This window comes from Colius striatus, chromosome 4 (assembly GCF_028858725.1).
Source record: "Colius striatus isolate bColStr4 chromosome 4, bColStr4.1.hap1, whole genome shotgun sequence".
NCBI classification, from domain to species: domain Eukaryota; kingdom Metazoa; phylum Chordata; class Aves; order Coliiformes; family Coliidae; genus Colius; species Colius striatus.
This window is the reverse complement of record NC_084762.1, coordinates 42,746,223-42,765,937: the sequence shown is the minus strand read 5'-3', so window position 1 is coordinate 42,765,937 and position 19,715 is coordinate 42,746,223. Positions and strand designations below refer to the sequence as shown.

General features: G+C 38.0%; 1 protein-coding gene across 1 annotated transcript in view; it reads right to left on the bottom strand.

Annotated features, from left to right (window-relative positions):
* Positions 1-19,715, bottom strand: part of PIEZO2 (piezo type mechanosensitive ion channel component 2) — a 318,044-nt gene that overhangs the window by 146,635 nt on the left and 151,694 nt on the right. The gene's annotated exons all lie outside the window — the stretch shown is intronic.

Below are 19,715 nucleotides of genomic sequence, written 5' to 3'. Positions count from 1 at the left end.
CCTAATCATTACTAGCACACATAGAAATAAACAGAAAGTACATAATATTTTAATATGTTTTATTATTTAAATGTTAATATGTTTTAATCAATCAGACTGCTTACACACCATTTGGGGTATTTAAGTACTGATATCTAATTACAACATTTAATGACTAAGTAAATGTTAGGTCACCAGCAAGAAAACCTTTCTTTTACTCTGAAAGATTTGTAAGGCTGGATGAATTTCAAGGGAAAAAAAGAAAATTAAAAATTGCACCACTTCATTGTGCAGATTTAACTGTTTATCTGGGAAATATAACTTTACAGATTTGGATGTGGTGCCTGAATTTGATGTACTGTTAAAATGGAGAGCTTGGGTTCAGATTTAGTGGCACAATGAACAGTTTATTAAGCTGCTGCGTGGATTTCCTGCATTTTTAACTATTTATGAGATGATATAATCTTAATTATTTGAAAGTGTATAGCATATACCTGCTAATCATAAAGTTAACACATTTTAAATAGGCAGTTCCAATATTCATTTTAATTTTTTTTTAAATAGGACTTTGTGTTGATAATCAGTTCTGAGGATAGGTGAGTCATCTGTATTGCTCCTTGGGCATAGGTGAGTGTGCTAGACTAGCTTTTCATAGCCTGAACTGGTAGAAAAACTTTGTCTGGCTTTTCTTTGTCGTATAACTATCAGCATTTAAGTCTAATAAAAGCTATTTGTGAAGGGTTACCTGCAACTGCTGTGAGTAACTGTAGCTGTAGAGAACATAAAAAATCTCTAATGTGATTACACTATAACCACTCTCTGGAATCTTGTTGGCCTGCTCAGATGTCCAAGATCAAATCCTACACTTCCAGTGCTGCTGCTGATCCAGTATTGCCAAATATCTTGCAAAATAACATATGCCCAAAGCGGGAATAAGGTAAGTGACCAGAAACTAGCTTTAATGTTTATTTCAACAAGGGAGCAATACGCAAGTCTGTGGGATACTGTCCTGTATTGCAGTTATGAAATGGACCCAGAAGCACTGCTGAATTGATTCAAAACAGGAGAGGGAAAATTCAAGCTCTAGTTTTTCTTCTTTCCATGCTCAGACACAGACACACAATAAACGCACAATGTGATGCCTAAGGAAAACAGCTTAAGATTTAAAATTGCAGTATCTTATAAAAGGAAAAAAAAAGAAATTGCAATCATGCAGCCAGAAAACTTCCTCCTCTGATGCTCTTCACTGTTACAGACTAATGCTGAATGGTCATGCACTATATGTCAGTTAAGTAGCTTGAAAACATATTGCTAATGGATTTGAGTTGTACTGAAGCACAGAAAAAAATTAAGTCATTGAAAGGCTTGTAAAAGAGCTAGATGGCAAAGTCCATGCTGGATTGCTCGCACGTTGCTTGTGCCACTGCTTCAGGCAAAACATACTGTGAAGTCAACTGGTATACACCAGCATAGTTGATCTGCTTAACATTACAGAAAATAAAGGCTTGACATGTGTCAGTTCATTTTGCAGTACTATAGCTCTTACTATCACTGAAGATTAGCTAGTCAAGGCACTGAGTCTTTCTCTGACAGAAAGTAGTAAAATGTACGTGTTTAAATAACGTAATTCCCAACAGTAGCGTACCCAGGATTCACAATAACAGTAATGAATTACTTCCACTCACCCTGATCATTATGCTGCAACCTGGCTATTAAAGTGGTTTTACTAAATAAGTGGCAGCAAAATTTGAATTCTTGATTCTGAAAGTATATGCAGGCATATTTTTGAAAAAGTTGAAAAAAACTCTGAATCCAGTATTAGTTAGTGTCAGAACAGTACAAAGTTGCCAGTCTCATCTTGAGAAATAGGTCAGATTATTTCTACATAATACTTCTGTAAGTGAGCTTTTTTTGTACACAGGTATGGAGTCCTATCTATAATCAATTTTTCATCACTTCTGAACATAAAAACACAAGTCCATTAGATTCAGTCACTTACACGCAAACAAATTGTAAGTTGGTAGCCTTCAAATACCTTAACTTCTTAGTCTCACCAGGTTCTCCTTTCTCACATTGTACTCCTGTGGAACCACATTGGATCTTCCTTCACGTATCCCATTCCCCAGAACAAGGGGAGACCTTGATGGGTACACTGCCTCTGTCATAGCTCACATTTCTTTCCACTAACCCAAACCAAGTGCTTCTGATACTTTGAAATAAATCATTTAGCATGTTGTTGTGAAAGATGTACACTTCAGGCTACCAATAGAGAGCCTGAGCAGTGATAATTAACCACAGAGTAGGGAAAAGTTCTGCACATGAATAGTTTATTCACCAAAACCAATCACAAATGTATGTTGTCCCTGTCTCCCCACAAAAAGAAAGGAAAACCAATTGACCTCAGTGTGATAATTAAGAAGGAAACAAAAGATAACTTGAAAATAGAGAAATGTATATCCTGTAAAGTAGAATAATAAACTACTTCATTCAACCCCAAGAAATTGGTTCCCCATTTTTTCACAACAACAGCTGAAACAAAAATCAGTTATTCCCACTTGTTGTCTCTGGCACTACAAAAAAAAAAGAATGGTAAGTACTGCAATCATTCCACAACCATTTCTCACTTTATTTGCACATTCACATATGTTCATATTTCGCATTTGATAACAGTCTATGCATTGTGCTCTTTGCTCCAAAAGAGGCTCTCTAAGGATGAAGTTAAAAAGAAATCTATTCAGGAGATCTCATAGAGAAAAAGCTTTTTTCAACTCCTGAGAAAATCATAGTGTACACTGAATTGGTCATAGCCCTTGATCTACAACTAGTACAGCATCACTTTTTTCACTTCAACTAAAAAAAATTACCTACAAGACAACTTTAACTGTAATAGAAACCTGTGACTGAAGCATATATCTCATTCAGAAACATGCTCTGAAATGTAATTACAGTAAACAGCAGCTGTAGAATGATTTTTCCTCCGTTTTCGTTCTTTCTCACAGGATGCAGAAGAAAACAGACAGACATATGCATACCCCTTCCAAAAATCCCCAAGTTAGGGGCTTGAAATGTTTTTCTCCCTTCCCTTGACCAAGTAAATTACATTGCATACATTTTTAAAAGAGGGGATTACTAAAGATAGGGTTGCAAGAGTTCCTCTGTAATGAAAATTAATGTTGTGGTACAAAAGGGTTTTTATGACTTTTGCATAAATACGTGAAACTGTTTTATCACATCAACAGACCCCTAACATACATCAGTCAATCTGTGTTCCCCTTTTGTTTTCAGCTGTTTAATTTAAATTTAAACTACTTTACAAAGAGGTAACCTTCATTTTATGTGTTTAGCCCAAATTCTTCCAGGACTGTGTAAACCTTGTCCGTTTCTGATGTTCACTGGGCTAAAGAAATTACTAGCCAGTATCCCTCAGTTTATCTGCATTGAGAATAGAGTTAAAACTGCATGTATACTCACGTCATGTATACTCACTAGAATTCAAACAAAAACCAAATGTCCTGAAGAAGCGAAGTCAGCATAATTTAATTTAAACATTATATTCTTGACCGGTGCTTAAGAAATCCACATTTGAGTATTCTGTTTTGGTTTTTTTTTTCTTTTTTTTTCCTTTCTGGAATAACCATTTCTCAGGTATTAGAATAATTCATCTTCTACTGAATGCACAAAGCTTTGGTGAACAGTGAAGTGTTAATACTGCCTTACATGGTCTGATTTAACTTCTTTAGAACGGCAGACACATTTACAGAATAAAACCAGAAAAGCAGCAGAGTTGTTAGAATTCAAAATGCAATGGCTTTTTAAAAAGCCCCAAAATGCATAGTAACACGTGTGTAAAGCAATGTACATAATAATACATAAAATGCTCCACATATAGAATGAAAAACAATACTCTTTTCACTCTAAGTATTCAATATTGTGTTACAAACAAACAAACAAAAATGGGGGGAAAAAAGAACAACAAAAGAAAAAAGTCTTTCTTAAACAGAATTCAAATTAATTCCATATTGCAAATATATCACACTCAAGTTTATGTTAAATGATAAATCAAACAATGCCTCCAGATGAAAACCCTGAAAAAAGCTTGATTTTATATCAAATACCGGATAAACAATGTATGCTGAACTTTATTTTTTATTCATAGTTAAAAAAAATCTCAAAAGCTTTACTTACTAAATATTATGCTATCTTTTCTGCCCTCAGGGGTTTTCTATAGTACCTGTTTATTTTTTAATTACTTGATTTAATAAAACTGTAATTAGGTAACACTGTGTTAACAGTTTACAGGTTATAAACTAAGGAAGAGATGCATAGATTCCAATACTTTCCATTCACCTTCTTTGCTCACAGAGAGACATTTGATATTTCCAAGGGAATCTAACATTTCAGAGTACTTTTTGCATCACTGTAGATGTTTACAGTGTCATTCTCTTGGGCTGTAATCATTTGGATTGGACACAAGTCATACCCAGGGATCATAAGCATGGTCCACTGGAAACACGGACAGGCAGTATCACACAGGTACTCTGAACGTATGTGGTACTGCAAATGATTCATTTGTCTGTCAGTAGTATCACCTCTGTGATCCAAAAATAGTGTAAACTTTGAGGGTACCGATGGCTAGAAATCAGATTGCCTTAGACATGTGCTTGCTGATCATTGCTCTTGGAAGTGGTTTCTGAGGATGCTTGCAGCTGGAAACAAGAGGTCCTTTGTCCTCTCTCACACTTGTCAGGGCCTGAGGACTGCAGACCTGGTCTGAGCCCCACCTAGTACTTCAAAGAGCAATATTTATGCTGGCATGACTTGTTCCTGATGGTTGAAAAGACAAGTTAGATATGATGGTTCATAGGGCAACCTTGATATGACCTCAGGGCAAACCTCTGCTATGGGTAAAGTACATGAGCACTTGTAGGCCTACCTTTAGTCTCTTCCTTACCTCATGCTCATGCACAAATTGAAAATAAAATTTGTTACAAAAATAAAATACAAACTTAAGAGTATTAATATCTACAGAGCTGTGCATCATCACTCTAACTCGCACTGCCTTAATGTGACTGTCCTCTCATATGCAAAACATATATGTCTTACTCAAAATACCTGAAGCCGCACTTTGAGAGAATTTTGGTCATGCAAAGTAGAAGAGTGGGAGGAAGAGGGAAGTAAAAAAAAAGCATAGAAAACTACTTTAAAAATATTTAGTATGCACTGACCTACCCAGCAGACAAGTTCAAAGGGTTCCTGAAGTGTTTGTCAAATCCTAATCACTGCTTACAAACTATGTCTGCATGGATTCAAAAACCAAAAGTACACTTCACTTTCTCAGGAAAGATACCTTCCAATGAAGAACACTTTCTGTACTGCAAAAGTGCTTAACCACATATTAACCAAACATTTGCTTTCCAAACACTGCTACACAGGGAGAGCTGCTATTTGAAACTAAATGCAGATTGCAAACTTTTTGGTGCCTCCTTGTTTGCATAAAACATTCTACATTAAGAAACTCTGGATATGTGCAATATGTTAAACATTGGTTCATGCCATTTTTTTCTTTTTTAAAGCACCCGCTACTTCTTGTTGCTCATTGATCTTCTGATACAGGCAAATTCCAGCTTGCCCAGGGCAGCACACAGAAGAAATAGAAAGTAGCCGTGATTTAGCAGCTATCCTGCAAAGTGCTCAGCTGTGCTACTGCCAGACTCGTGACAGCACAACATCCAGCTTGCTTTGCCCCTGATCCTGTAGCTCCAAATGTGGAGCAGGTCCACTGTTGCAGAGCCAAGGGGAAGTGAGCACATTCGCCTCCACACCCACAGTGCTGCACACGCCAGGCCCTGCAGCACTGTGCAAATGACAGGCCTATTCACAGAATCATTTCAGGCCAAAATGGGAGTGTGATCCCAGATGAAGGCTGAGCTAAAGTGAGCAGAAGAGACCTGAGGACAGCTCAGAGGTAGGTGTTTTTTTGGTCTGTTACCTTCAAAGAGACTTTCCATTGTGAGTATGTATGCTTCTCACTTCTCACAGTACTGTAAATGGACTTGGCTAAAGCACTAACTCAGTATTCACTGATCACTGCAAAACACTCACAGTTAAATCTGTCCATAATGCTCATAAATACCTGGTGACTGACAACACAATGTTTACATAAAGGCGTACAGATATCCATATGTTCCCCCATATCCCTGACTGAAAGTGCTGAAAAGACCGAAGTAGGCTGATGTTCGGTGATTATTTCAAAACATATTTGCTCCCTCTCTCTGCAGCTTTCAGAGGTTGGAGTATGAACAGATCATTATTTCAAACTACTTTTTACTTCATTCTGTAGCCAGCATATAATGTAATCAGAGAAAGTAAGACACATTTAGATTTTCCAGTCAGCTGCAGATGAAGAGGGAATATTATTTCTCCCAATTCAGCAAGTGACATTGCAAATTACTGTCATTTTACAAAGCCAAATTACTCTCAATACATAGGAAAGGTATGCAGCTACTAGGACATATCATGGTTCGAGCTAGAGTGCCCACTGCACTTCACTGAATGCATGGGAGACCCCTCCACACCCCCTACCCCAGCCCCAATCATATTTCAAAACTATCCAAGTGCCATATTTGGAGGGATGTGACCATTCATCAAGATGTTCAATTCTTCCACATGAAACAGCTCTCAATCTACCCAGTCAGGTCTGGACATTTCCATCTTTCTCTTCACAGCATCAAGTGACACAAGACAGAAGGCAATGTCTAATCTTCCCCACAGTCACCCGCCTGAAAATCCCAGGGGCTTAAAGGCAAAAGCTCATAGGCATTGTTAGAAGCAGGCTCCAGTAATTAGGAACATGTGTGCAACATCTCCCCTCACCCCCCAGCTGACTGGTGCACTTTGGTCAATTCTGTAGCATCACACTGAAAAAGAGGAGCAGTAGAAATCAGTGGTAAACTAAATGTCCCAGTGCCCCCTGATGTCACTTTGCACTTTTCTGTAAATAGATCATATGATAAAATTCCTGGGTGGCAAACATCCCACATGTGTACACATAGGAGGGGACAGGACTAGTTCCTTGCACTGCTTGAGGCTATCTGCACAATGGCTGGGATATACAGCCACCAGAGACCTCTCTTACTTGTGAGAGGCAACTGTGGTAGTGTTTTGCGAGTCTAAGAGTCTCTTACCTTGTCTGAGCATTGAAAAGGACATGATTGCTCAGATCCAAATAGGGCCAAATGGAGCTGAAGTTGAGTGCTCGTGCTTTTCCCTCAAAGCTGGTTGCCCTTTGTCAGCACATTGCAGCAGGCAGGTCGGACCCTATGTATGGTACACTGGTCTTCCACCAGTCACAGACTTCCTTGTGTTTCGTGTGCCAGTTACTATTTGGAGATCCCACACAATCTATTCATGAACAAAATCCAACAAAAACAAAATAAAACCCAAAGCCAAACCCTTAAGCATGTGTCCCAGAGAGTTTTTGGATACTAATTGCAATGCTGATTGCTCTCCAAATTAAAACAAAGACTGGCTCACATTCTGCTGCTGGTGGGTTTACCACTGTACTACTCTCAGCTACCACTGTACTGAAGGAGACTGGGCCATGCCAAGAAAAACACTGACAACAGTCTCACAATTCAAATGCTCAAACAATGCAGGCTATAAAATACCTTCTATCAGATATTTGTTTCCTTTGAATCCCTAGGTTAAATGGCATGAGAAAAGTTAGCTGAAATTAATTTAGCTGAAAAGAAAATAAGCACAAGGGGCAGAAGGAAACAAGCAACCTAAAAACCTAATACAAGCAGTTGGATAAACAAGATTCCTCCTGAATAGAGAGGACTTCCAAGAGGCTTTTTTGCCATTGCTGAGACAGCTCATACTATCAGATCAACATGACACATTGACACCCTTCAGAGGCACAAGAATTGTACACGGAAATTTTAGAATTATCTGAATGAAGAGAAAATTTCTCCTCACTTGCACTCACTATCTGAGGTATAAAATCTACTAGTATGAAGCCTCAGTTAGGAGTTTCTTTACCAAAGTGATACTCCTTTACTTTTCATAGAATCACAAAACCACAAAATCATTTCAGTTGGAAAAATGTTGGACCTTTGAGATCTTTGAGATCAACCACTAACTTCACACTGCCAAGCCCACCTCTAAACTATGTCCTTCAGCACCTCATCTGTGTGTCTTTTAAGTATCTCCAGGCATGGTGACTCCACTACCTCTTATGGCAGCCTGACAACCCTCTCAGGGAAAAAGTTCTTCCTAAACAGTTTAGTGTCTACTAGTCTGTAGGTATCTGTCATGGTTTTGTGTGGAGCCGTTTCTGGTAAGGGAGAAGTGCTGTAAAGATGGCTCCTGTAAAAAGTTGCTCAGAACTCTCCCCAGCTCTGAGCCAGACCCACCTCTGGGGCTAAGCCAATTAGACGCCTCCACAGTCACTTTTTAAGAAAAAGAAGAAGCGGGAAGAGGAGCTGGAAGAGAAAGAGGAGTGATCATGTCAACCCCAAGGGAAGAGAGGAGGAGTTGTGCGGAGCAGAGATGTTCCCCCCCCCGCATCCTGTGGAGCAGAGATTTGTTCGCAATTCATAAAAGCCTTCATGTCACGGGTAATGACTATGCCTAGAGGAGGCCGTGTCCTGTGTGAAGGACCACATATTCACAGAAGCTGTAGCTGCTGGGAAGAACCCCTGCCAAAGAAGTTTGTTAAGGACTGTGTCCGGTGGGAGAGACCCTGTAACAGAGCAGGGGAAGAATGTGAGGAGTCATCCTCATCTGAGAAGAGAGAAGTGGCAGTGACCATCTGTTCAACTTTACACTCCATTCCTCTTTAATATCATTGGGTTACTGACTGCACATGTGCTGCAGTTGGTAGCAGAAAGTAAATTTACCTATTTGCCTTACATCTCCTGATGTAAATGATCTCTTATTTATCTCTCTGTTTTTATCTAAGGCCCAACTGTGAACATTATTAAGACTTTCTGTTATTTAACCACTAGTGTCACATAAAAGACCAAAAAAGACTAAAAGCTGATTTGGGAATTTTTCTGTCATATATATGCAGCCAAACTAACACTCTTATGGAGGGGCTGGCAGAGAAATATCAGGGTGGAAACAGGCATACTTTGCTCTGCTATTTTTTGTCATATTGGATTACTCCCCTTCACAACTCCCACTCTTGAAAATAAGTCAGAGAGGAGAGGAGAGGAGAGGAGAGGAGAGGAGAGGAGAGGAGAGGAGAGGAGAGGAGAGGAGAGGAGAGGAGAGGAGAGGAGAGGAGAGGAGAGGAGAGGAGAGGAGAGGAGAGGAGAGGAGAGGAGAGGAGAGGAGAGAGAAGAGATTTCAGCTGGTACAACAATCATCTAGTCCAAATGCCTGATCACTTGAAGGCTGACCTAAAGCTAAAGCATGTTGTTAAGGACATTGTCTGAATGCCTCTGAAAGACCAACAGCTTCAGGTATTGACCACCTCTCTAGGAAGTCTGTTCCATGTTCGACCATCCTCTTCATAAACAAATGCTTCCTAATGTCCAATCTGAACCTTCCCTAATGGATGCAGCTTTGAACCATTCCCACACATCCTGTCCTTGGATCCTAGGGAGAAGAGTTCAGTACCTCCTTCTCCATGTCCCCTCCTCACGAAGCTGCAAAGAGCAATGAGGTCACCCCTCAGTCTCCTTTTCTCCAAACTTGACAACATCAAAGCCATCTTTTGATCCTCATCAGACAGGCCTTCCAGATTTGTTGCCCTCCGCTGGACACATGCAAGGACCTTCTCATCATTCTTAAGTTGTGAGGCCCAGAAGCGCATACAGCACTCAAGGTGAGATCAAATGAATGGTAAATGCTTGGTGTCCCACAGTCCTTTTTCTTTTTTTCTGAAAGCACTTATTTTGTCATCTTCCCGACACATCTTCCTACATTAATGTCTACCTTAAAAATAATCTAGCTTTGACCTATTGAGTTTCAGACTTTTCACTGAACATACTAACAAAAGGAATCATCTTATTTCTGCTCACTAATTAGAACTGTCCTAACACGGTCACATTGCTAAAATTCCACATTAAACTGAATGGACAATCAGTTTTTTGTAAACATGCACAAAACTGAAGTGTGTCATCAGAAGCTGCTGAGTTAGAGTCTGTACTACCCTAATGAGAAAGGAGTAGGAAGGGTATAAAAAGCCTCTCGGTCTCCTTCTGTTGCAATTGTATTGAATACTTCTGCAAAATACAAGCATTGCCAGGGTGAGCCCAAGAGCAGAGATGGGACTGAAGGAGCAGCTGGAGCTGAGGTTCTGGTCTATGAACATGATTGTTCAAAGGGATGTGGCTGCACATGTGTCATTCCTGACTTAAGCAACCACTCTCCTGGGGTTCTTTCCAAGAACCCTAACCTAGAATACAGATCTGAAGAAAGTTGATACACCAGTTAAAAATATGAGAATGACACTGTCTGCAATTAACAAAGCTGCATCTCAGCTCACACGGATTCCTAATGCACTATCTCCCAAAAAAACAAGGCATATGAGATATAATGAAAAGAGATTGACTAGGAGGATATTTCAGAGACTTCATTAAAAACTGAGATGTTTGTCTTTCGAAGTTTTATCATCTCTTGGACAGTAACAGGTAGGAGGATAAAGTTCTTTGCTCATTCATTCTGCCTTAGAAAGAGAGACAGATGATCAGCTGATACCAATTATAAATTATTGGTGAAGATTACAGAAGGAAATGAAATATCAGGGCCAACTGATCTGATTTCTAGCAGCACTGAACTGGAGCAGATGTGAGCATCAAGTCCTGCATCTCTGCTTTCCTCCCACATGTCTTTTTCTCCTCTGAATGGTAACCCAATGAAGGGAAATCTTGGCTTCTCAGTAAGTTCCCATAATTCATCCAGATTTCACAATAACAGTATATATTCCTTTGCATTCTGACAGTGTGCAGAGGCCACACGAGTCCCCAGTGAACTGGGGGTGTTAACCTCCGCTCCATTTTTCTCATCATATGCATATGGAAAAGACTATTTACTGGCTGCTTGGAAAAGGCAGTACAGAACATTTACTCATGTAGAAAAAAAAAAAACAAAAGGGAAAAACCCTATACTATGGAGCTCTGTTCCAGGATTAGATCAACTTTTCAACACTGATTTTATTTTCTGAAATAAAGAAACCTCACTAATTTACTCTTTTTCTTATTAATTATTCATCAGTTCACACTATTCTTTCACATTAGCTCACCATTTACTCATAGCATTTAATAATGAACTTCTTTTTTAATGTAAACAAATATCTACCAAAATTTTCTGTTCATTCAGCTTTCTTTTTGCATATAGAAAAGGCTTTCATGTAGCTGAATTTATTTCTCTTAGTTTTCTAGTCACTCTGAACACTTCCTGAGCTCTCAAAAACAGAAGTATTTGACTGCACTTCAAATGTATTTTTGGACTTGAGCACAATGAGGTTGTTGCAACTAGTGTATCATCATGAATATGCTTTAGATATAGAGCAAATCAGGGTTTTTTACTTAAAAATAGGTCATTAGCTGGAAAGAAATTATTAAATTAATGTGAAAGAATGCTACTACAGAATTCGCAAAAGAATTCTTTCACCTTTGAATCATATCAGGCTTTATTTCTATTTCTTTTTTTTTTTTTTTTTGCATTCATGTGCTTTATTCTCTTCACTAGCGAGTTTTAAAATTAAAAGTTACAGCTGATTTGACTATTCATTCACAACTGTATCTGCTATAGTGGCTATGCAATCATTTTCCAATGGCATCACATAGCAGAGGGATGGAAGTCTGATGTCAAACACAAAAACACACTTAAGCTACAGGAAGATAACAAATAAATAAAAAGTAATCAAAGTAGCTTTTTACATGCTGAAGCAAAACAAAGAACTTTTATGACATTGCAGTGACGGTGGGAGGGAAAGGAAGAAGGGATGATAGAGACAAGAAGATAGATGTACTGTCATTTGCAGCAATATGGAACAAATACAAAAACTGTACTACTGTTTCTACCCTGCCAGTTTAGTTGTCTGCAGTTTACAGATTTAGGTATCTAACAGATGCTCAGTTCATTCCCATATTGCAGAAATCAGACTAGCACACTGGAGACAAGGTAGCTTAAAACCATTGCCCTTTTAAGACTGAAATGCAGTTACACGATTAATGTTGCAAAAGAGTCTTTCACAGCTTAAACATCACCTTGATAGTTGCCAAAGCTTTACTGGAGATGCTATGTTTTACTAAAGTTCCACCTTCTGCAGCCATATGACTGTGACAGTCACCAGCTTTTCCTTACAAAAAATAAACATACATTTTCAGCCCTCAGAGCTATGAAGAACAAGCTATGAAATGTGAACTTCACTCTTAGAGGTTATATATAAACCAGGAGAAAAATAACATTAATTTAAAATCATTCCACTTTGAAACTATTCATGATTATTTTTGGCATCCAACTTTTATTTATTTATTACTACTTCAGGGATTATATCTTAATATCTGCAAAATAACTAATCAAAGTAGCAAAGAAAAGGAAAACTATATCTTTTTCTTGCTAAACAATATTATATACTGAAGCACACATAACTGTTATCTTCATATGAAAGTGTCTAGCACCTGACATCTCTTTACAGGCTGGAAAAATAAAACCTGTCACAAACAAGTAGCCAAGTTTTCAGAAATTATAGATACTGACATTCCGCCTGGAAATAAAAAATTTAATTGGTCCCAAAATTATGGATTTATATTTCCATGAGAAAACCAAAACAATTCCCACCCCTAACGTGACTTCTTTATGTGAGGTCTGTCTTTAATTTAATGTGGAGAATTGCAAAGTTACTGTAATTCAACATAGTAAAAACTGAGTTTTTGTTTTGATCAGGATTGCTCTAGTAGGCTTACTTTTAAGACTAGAAGGCATGAGAAAAGCCCATGTTAATTCTTATTTAGTTTCAGGCAACTAAATTCTTCCATCTCCCAAAAGCTATCCATAAGGTTGGAAGCACTGGAAAGTAACTTCGTAAAAGTATTTAGCTTTGCTTCTAAATACAATCTTTGCTCTACTGTTAGAGAAACACTATGATTTATGAAAGCAATATTCACCTATATCAATAAATTAATAAGTTTCAGCTTTGTTTGAAAGGCTTCTCCAAGTGGAATACATTGCAAAGTTGACTTTTCTTAAAGAATAAAAGATAAAACAAGTACAAAAGCTACACCATGAAGTCATGTAAAAGGTCATCTCCTCAGAGTGTGGTGTAAGAAAAAGTGGTAACTATAAATTTTCTATAATGCTTAACTGTAGCATAGGTCAAGAAAAATTTTACATTAATTTCTCCTCAGTAATTTTTTTATTTAAAATTCTATGCAAGCATCAAGAAAGAATGTTTAATGTAGTAAAATTGTTATTATATTAGGATCAGGCATATTAGGAAACATAGGACTAAGTCAAGGCTACTTTAAGCAAAAGTGGATATTTTTTGTCAAAAAAAACCTAAACAAACAACGGAAAAGACTAATGGATTTTCGGCTTTTGAAATGCTTCAGTAGAAAGAGATTTGGGCAGCACTTTCATTTGGAAAATCAGAAGTATATCATTGATTCAGCTAAGTTCCCAGCACTTGCAATAGAGAGATTACAGATAAAATGTTCAAGAGTCATTAGGATCCTTGAGATACAAACCCAACTCTTAAAGTGACTCAGGCACTTGAAAGATGTTATTTTGATGCTTTTAAACAGTTCATAATGTTAAATTGTTTGATTTTTAATGTTCCCTTCTTTAAAGAGACTCTTCACAACCTTTTTGCAAAATCCAGCAAATTGGACAAAAGATGCCTAGTATCAAGTAGTTGTGATATTACTGCAAGTCTCTGTAAGTCGGAGTTTCTAGTGAGGAAGGAGAATTGCTGGCAAATGTATGCTGACATTGTTGGTCCTTAATTAGATTGGGAGATAAATCCAATTTGATGCCTCAGGCCTGACAAACCTAATTTAAACTGAAAAAGCAAGAAGCAAAGAAAGGAAAAAAGAGGAGAACCTGCCTATTCATAAAGCATCTTTTAATTAATAACATTGATGTGCGTCTCACCTACACACAGCTGAACTTGAGGTTTTTCATAGGCATGTCACACAATTAAGAGATTTGTTGTCTGCAAGTGCTCTGCCTCCAGGATGTTTCACCACCAGATATTTTGGTGAGTGCACAAGAGGCTGAACAAGAAGCAGAACTGTCATGCTTCCTGAAAGTAAGTTGCTTCTTTACCTTTAGCCTTTATCTTTGCTTGTATAACAAACAATATGATTTTATTCTGGACTACCCAGTGTGATGTCCATCTTGGATTTTTAATAACTGAATTCTCTCTAAGTTAGAGGTTTTACCATTCTCTAAATTCTAGAGAATCAACTATAGTCTTTAAAATCTAGTTTATTTATTTATGCCACTAACAATCTACTTTCACATTGGTTCCATAATATCTACTGTCACGCTATATATACCCTTGAAGTCTATCGAGTTGCTTATTTAATCAAGGACTGTGTGTTCAGACATACAGAAAATTCACATTGCTGCTTTCCATGTTGTTTAAGAAGAAGGTGTTAAAATAGCTGCAATCAACCCAGAGGAAATATCTTTCTTAACATATTACAAGGATGTGCTCAAGAGAATATCCATGATTACTATAATTATTTTAGGTAGAATTTGTTTGTGTTCCCGTTAAGATAATTGCTTAAATAGAAAACCAGGGATTTAAAACCCAGAAAATCTCTTAAATCTGCTCAAAACAAATGAAATTAATTTAGTGAATGTTTACATATTTCAAGATAGATAGTTTTATCACTTTTTAAAACCAAGCAATATTTGATAAAATCCAGTAAGTAAGGAAGCAATTACCACTATAAGTGTTTTTAGCCATGTGGTAATCATCTCCTGAAAAACCTCTATAAAAAAGTCTCTGTTGGTGAATCTCTCTTTTACTGTCTCACAGGTGTGTAGCACAAAGCCTACAAAATGAAGACCAGTGTGATAGTAAAAATTACTCTATGACATGATTGTTAAGAAAAAATGTTTTTATTTTGCAAAAGGTAGGACAGTATATTGCAAAAGTTATGGAAATGACAGGTCAAAAGTCAGCTTTTCTCATAACTAGCTTAGGTTTAAAAGTTAGCTTAACTTTATTTAAAGTATGCTTTTAGAATTTAGGATTATTGATAGAGAAAGAAGGGAAAGGGAAAGGAAAAATGGGAAGGGAAGGGAAGGGAAGGGAAGGGAAGGGAAGGGAAGGGAAGGGAAGGGAAGGGAAGGGAAGGGAAGGGAAGAAGGAAATGGAGAAAGGAAGATTTCAGTTGGATGGACAATGACCATTTAGTCCAACTGCCTGACCACTTAAAGGCTGACCAAAGCTAAAGCATGTTTTTAAGAGCATTTTCCATATTCTTCTAATAGGCTGACAGGTACTAACAGCTTGGGGCATCCACCACCTCTCTAGGAAGTCTGTTCCAGTGTTTGATCACCCTCTCTGTAAAGAAATGCTTCTTCATGTCCAGTCTGAACCTCCTCTGATGCAGCTTTGAACCATTCCCACACACCCTGTCACTGGATTCCAGGAAGAGGATCTCAGCACCTCCCTCTCCAAGTCCCTTCCTCAGGAAGCTGTGAAGAGCAATGAAGTCACCTTTCAGCCTCCTTTTCTCCAAACCAAAGAACCTCAGAGTCCTCAGCTCCTCCTCATAAGACATGCTTTCCAGCCCTGTCACCAGCTTTGTTGCTCTCCTCTGAATGAATTCAAGGACCTTCACAACCTTCTTAAATTATGAGGCCTAGAACTGCACATAGCATTTGAAATGAGGCCGCCCCAACGCTGCATACAGCAGATAATCACCTCTCCCAACAGACCGTTCCTCTGTGTTTGGTGCACCCCAGGATGCAGCTTGCTCCCTCAGCTGCTGCTGACTCACACTGAGCCTGCCAGCACCCACAGATCCCTTTCTGAAAGGCAAATAACAGAATATAATGCATATCTTGGAATAAGCGGAAGATTAATCAAATTTGAAGCAGAAGTCTTGGGATTTAACTGTGACATACGCTTTATTTGCCCCTGGAAAGCAGGAAACTTGCTCACCTAACACAGAAAGTGCTGAGGAATAAAATAAGCACAGCAAAAAGAGCAACTTTAGGACAGATAGAGCTTCCCTGAAGGTCTTTCCACACCACCAACAAAATCACCCTGAAATGGGAACTGCTGTTTGGCTTTAAGGACATGGCCCAGGAGTTAAACACAGAAATTCTCATAGGCCACATCTTTTAGGGCCCATGAAACAGAAATGGTAAATGGGCTAACAGTCCAAAATGGGGAACTTATGAGTTCTGATCTCATTTCATATTATGCTTGCTGTAGAGATGAAGGCATTTGTCCTGTAATTATTTCCTTCCCAGTGGGAGGAACAGGGTTAGGTTATTTCACAGGCTACTATGACACGTCCAGTTACAAGGTATTGTTTGTCAACAGGCAAACAGAAAAAGCTTTACTGAGTAACTTGTGCCTGAGAATGGTGACTGACTACATGCTGCTCTCATCAACACTGTAATAAAAGTGGACATTGGAATGAAATCCATGGTGTTAAAGTAGTGTAAAAATAGATTTAATGTGTTTCTATTTCAGTATTTAATACCAATTAAAATACTTCAGCTGACATAGTATTAGGAAAAAATATTTTCTTTCTTCAAATCTTTTTAAACGGTGTTTTTATTCTTTGCAAATATAATCCAATTTTTATTCTGGCTTTCTCTGTAACTCAAACTTTTATTTCAAAGTCTCACTTTTTGTCAGAGCAGCGAAGAAAACTCAATTTAAGACAGAACCTCAGGCATGCGGTATATATCAAACGAAACTGAAAACATATTTCTTCTCCATTTCCCACACTATAAACAACACAAATACTTCAGCACACATATGCACAAATTCCACAGTCCTGGCCACCACGAAGTAACAAAATGAAGGAAGCTTTGAAAATTAAATTAAAGCAATCTTAGGCACCCTGTCTTCCCAAGACTCATGACCCTATGCATCCCTTCACCTGAAGACAAGTGTATACGTGTGGGAAGCCCCCTCACTTACCATCTATTGCCCCTTGACAAAAGAAGTACAATGTTGCAGCTGGAAGGACATGAAAAGGCTTTCTGATGTGGTCCTCTGCTCCCAGATCCCTACCTATCAATTAGGTAACAGCCAGAGAAACAACTGAACTATCAGCCGAAATATAGCAATTATGTTATAAGCAGTACACTGATCTTTTATTCAGAGCAACTCAAGCAAAGACGGGGAATTGGTTCCCCTATATTACATTTATCTGCCATATTATTCAAAGAATGTAAGTCATCACTGCAGAATAAATTTGCATTCATTTACTCCTACAAAAGCATTATGGATAGTGCCATACAGTAAGACAAAGATGTGCAAAGAATGCTGATAAAAGCTATGAACTAACCCTTATCAAATGTGAGGTCTGAGTGGGCACAGCAGAAGAAAGTAGAAACAAAACATCAATTAATCTAATTTTTCTGAGAGGAAGCAATTAAAACATGGTACACTATAAAGGAGAACTCTGCTTAAATAAGAGGGAGTGCCTGGGCACTGAAAACTTAAGCACTTGCTTAAGTGTTTTGTGGGACAGGATATCAAAACAGCCACATAGGCTACTATCGCTATTTGTTCCAAAATGGTGAAAGAGGTGCTTGGTGGGGCTTTCCCCGTGTCCTTCTGTTTGCATCACTGCACCCATTTTTCCTTGTCTTCCCAGACTCAAATTTGCAAAATGTATTCAGATTACATTGTTTCTTTTAAAACAACCTCTCAAGGATCAGACTTTGCAGCTTCTTGCAGCCCCTGGCTGAGGCAATGCTTCAAAAATTATGTCAATAGAAATCTTGCCCAAGGAAGGGCTATAGAATTCAGCTGCATGAGAAGAAAGGGCTTGAAATTACATGCTATCAGGATAAGACTTAAATTTCAAATATATATTTATACTTTTTTATAAATCACTGAAGAGTATGGGGACTCACTATACAAAACCATATGGTACTTGGATTTCCAAGAGAGTATTATGCATAATAAATATTTATAGAATCCAGTGGTATTCTCTTCTTTCTGTTTATTCTTTACATGTCACCCAGAGAAACTCTGGCCAAGCACCAATCAAATATCCCAGCAAGTTGTAAGCAATCTAAGCATGGGTGAAAGAGAGAAAACAGATCACCAGTAGGCTCATGATTAGCAATCTAGACCTGGAAGGAGGCACTTGGGAAGTAACTTTGACGCGTCTGGATTCCAGTGCTCACCGCATGTCACGAATGGTTGTGGAAACTGAGTTCTCAGTCTCTGCAAGGGGTAGGGAAGATATACGCAGTATTTTTGGCTAGACTAACCAGGGGCATGTGTGGAACAGCTGCAAAAGCAGACATCTGTCTACTCTCAGAGACCAACATAGGAACAAAAACGCATCTCTCATAGATGACAGCTAACTTACTCCTGGTGTCTACTGGGAAAGCTGTATCTCCCTACCTGTGGCTGTAGCATTTATTTTGCTTCAGACATAAAAAGGCTGTCCTCCTTATAACCTTGTGACTGGAAGAGTAGTTGAAGGAGCTACTGAAATACACAGAAGATCTGGAATATATCTTAATAGGATCCAATCTGGGGACTCACCTTGACATAGCATTCTTTTTGGACTTTTCCTCTTTCCTCAACAGTCTTATTCCCTTTCCTTGCACCCACCTTCTTTCCTTGAGGTGTGAGAGCTACTAACCTGCAACTACCACTTAATCCCTCAAAAACAGTACAAGAATGTTTTTTTAAAAAGTCTAATAAGCCCACAAGTCAATACATAGTACTTTACTAATTGGTGCAGTTTTCACTGTTGATCACTCTCAGCATCACTTGAGCCAGAATCTTGAGATGCTACGTGTTGCACCATCTGCATAGATGTTGCTGCTGTACAAGGCATGCAGACATGTCATATTAGCATTATGTAGAGTAGAAGTCATACTTTTCACATTTAAACATATAACTTAATAAATAGCAAACTTAATAGCAATTTTTTGCATGCCATTAAAAATAACCATAATTTCAGGTTCAGTTTGAAGCTCTCAACCAAATAAAGGCTATATCTTCAATATGGAAAACTTAGGGATTTGATATTGATAATTACATTCTACTAAGAAATAGGTGCTCAAAAGTTCCTTTCTCTGTGTCAATGAAACAGCTATATTATTGAAAACATACTTAATGAATGTTGCCAAAAGTATAATAATCACACATCTGTTATTCTTCAAGTATATATATTTTAAAACATTTGGTATTTACTTAACATGTAATAACAGTTATTAAATCATTGTTAAGTCTGTTTTGTGGAATGTAATATAAAGCATTACACACGTGAGAGAAACACCATGGGAACAAATGTAAGAAGGGAACAGATTGTTAGTAGCTAAGTAGTTACTAGTCACATTAGAAAATACAACTCAGAGAAGACCAGTAAGAAGGAAGCTGGAAGTCTGGAAATGCTGCAAGACAATGAATTTTAAGAGTGCAACAGTGTTCATAGAAAGTTTTAAAATTATTAGATCACTTCTAGGTCATCAAATATATAACAGAAGACATTTCTGTAATCACTATTGAACCTACTAGACAAGGACATAAACTCCATCATCTGGTAGCTAAAATT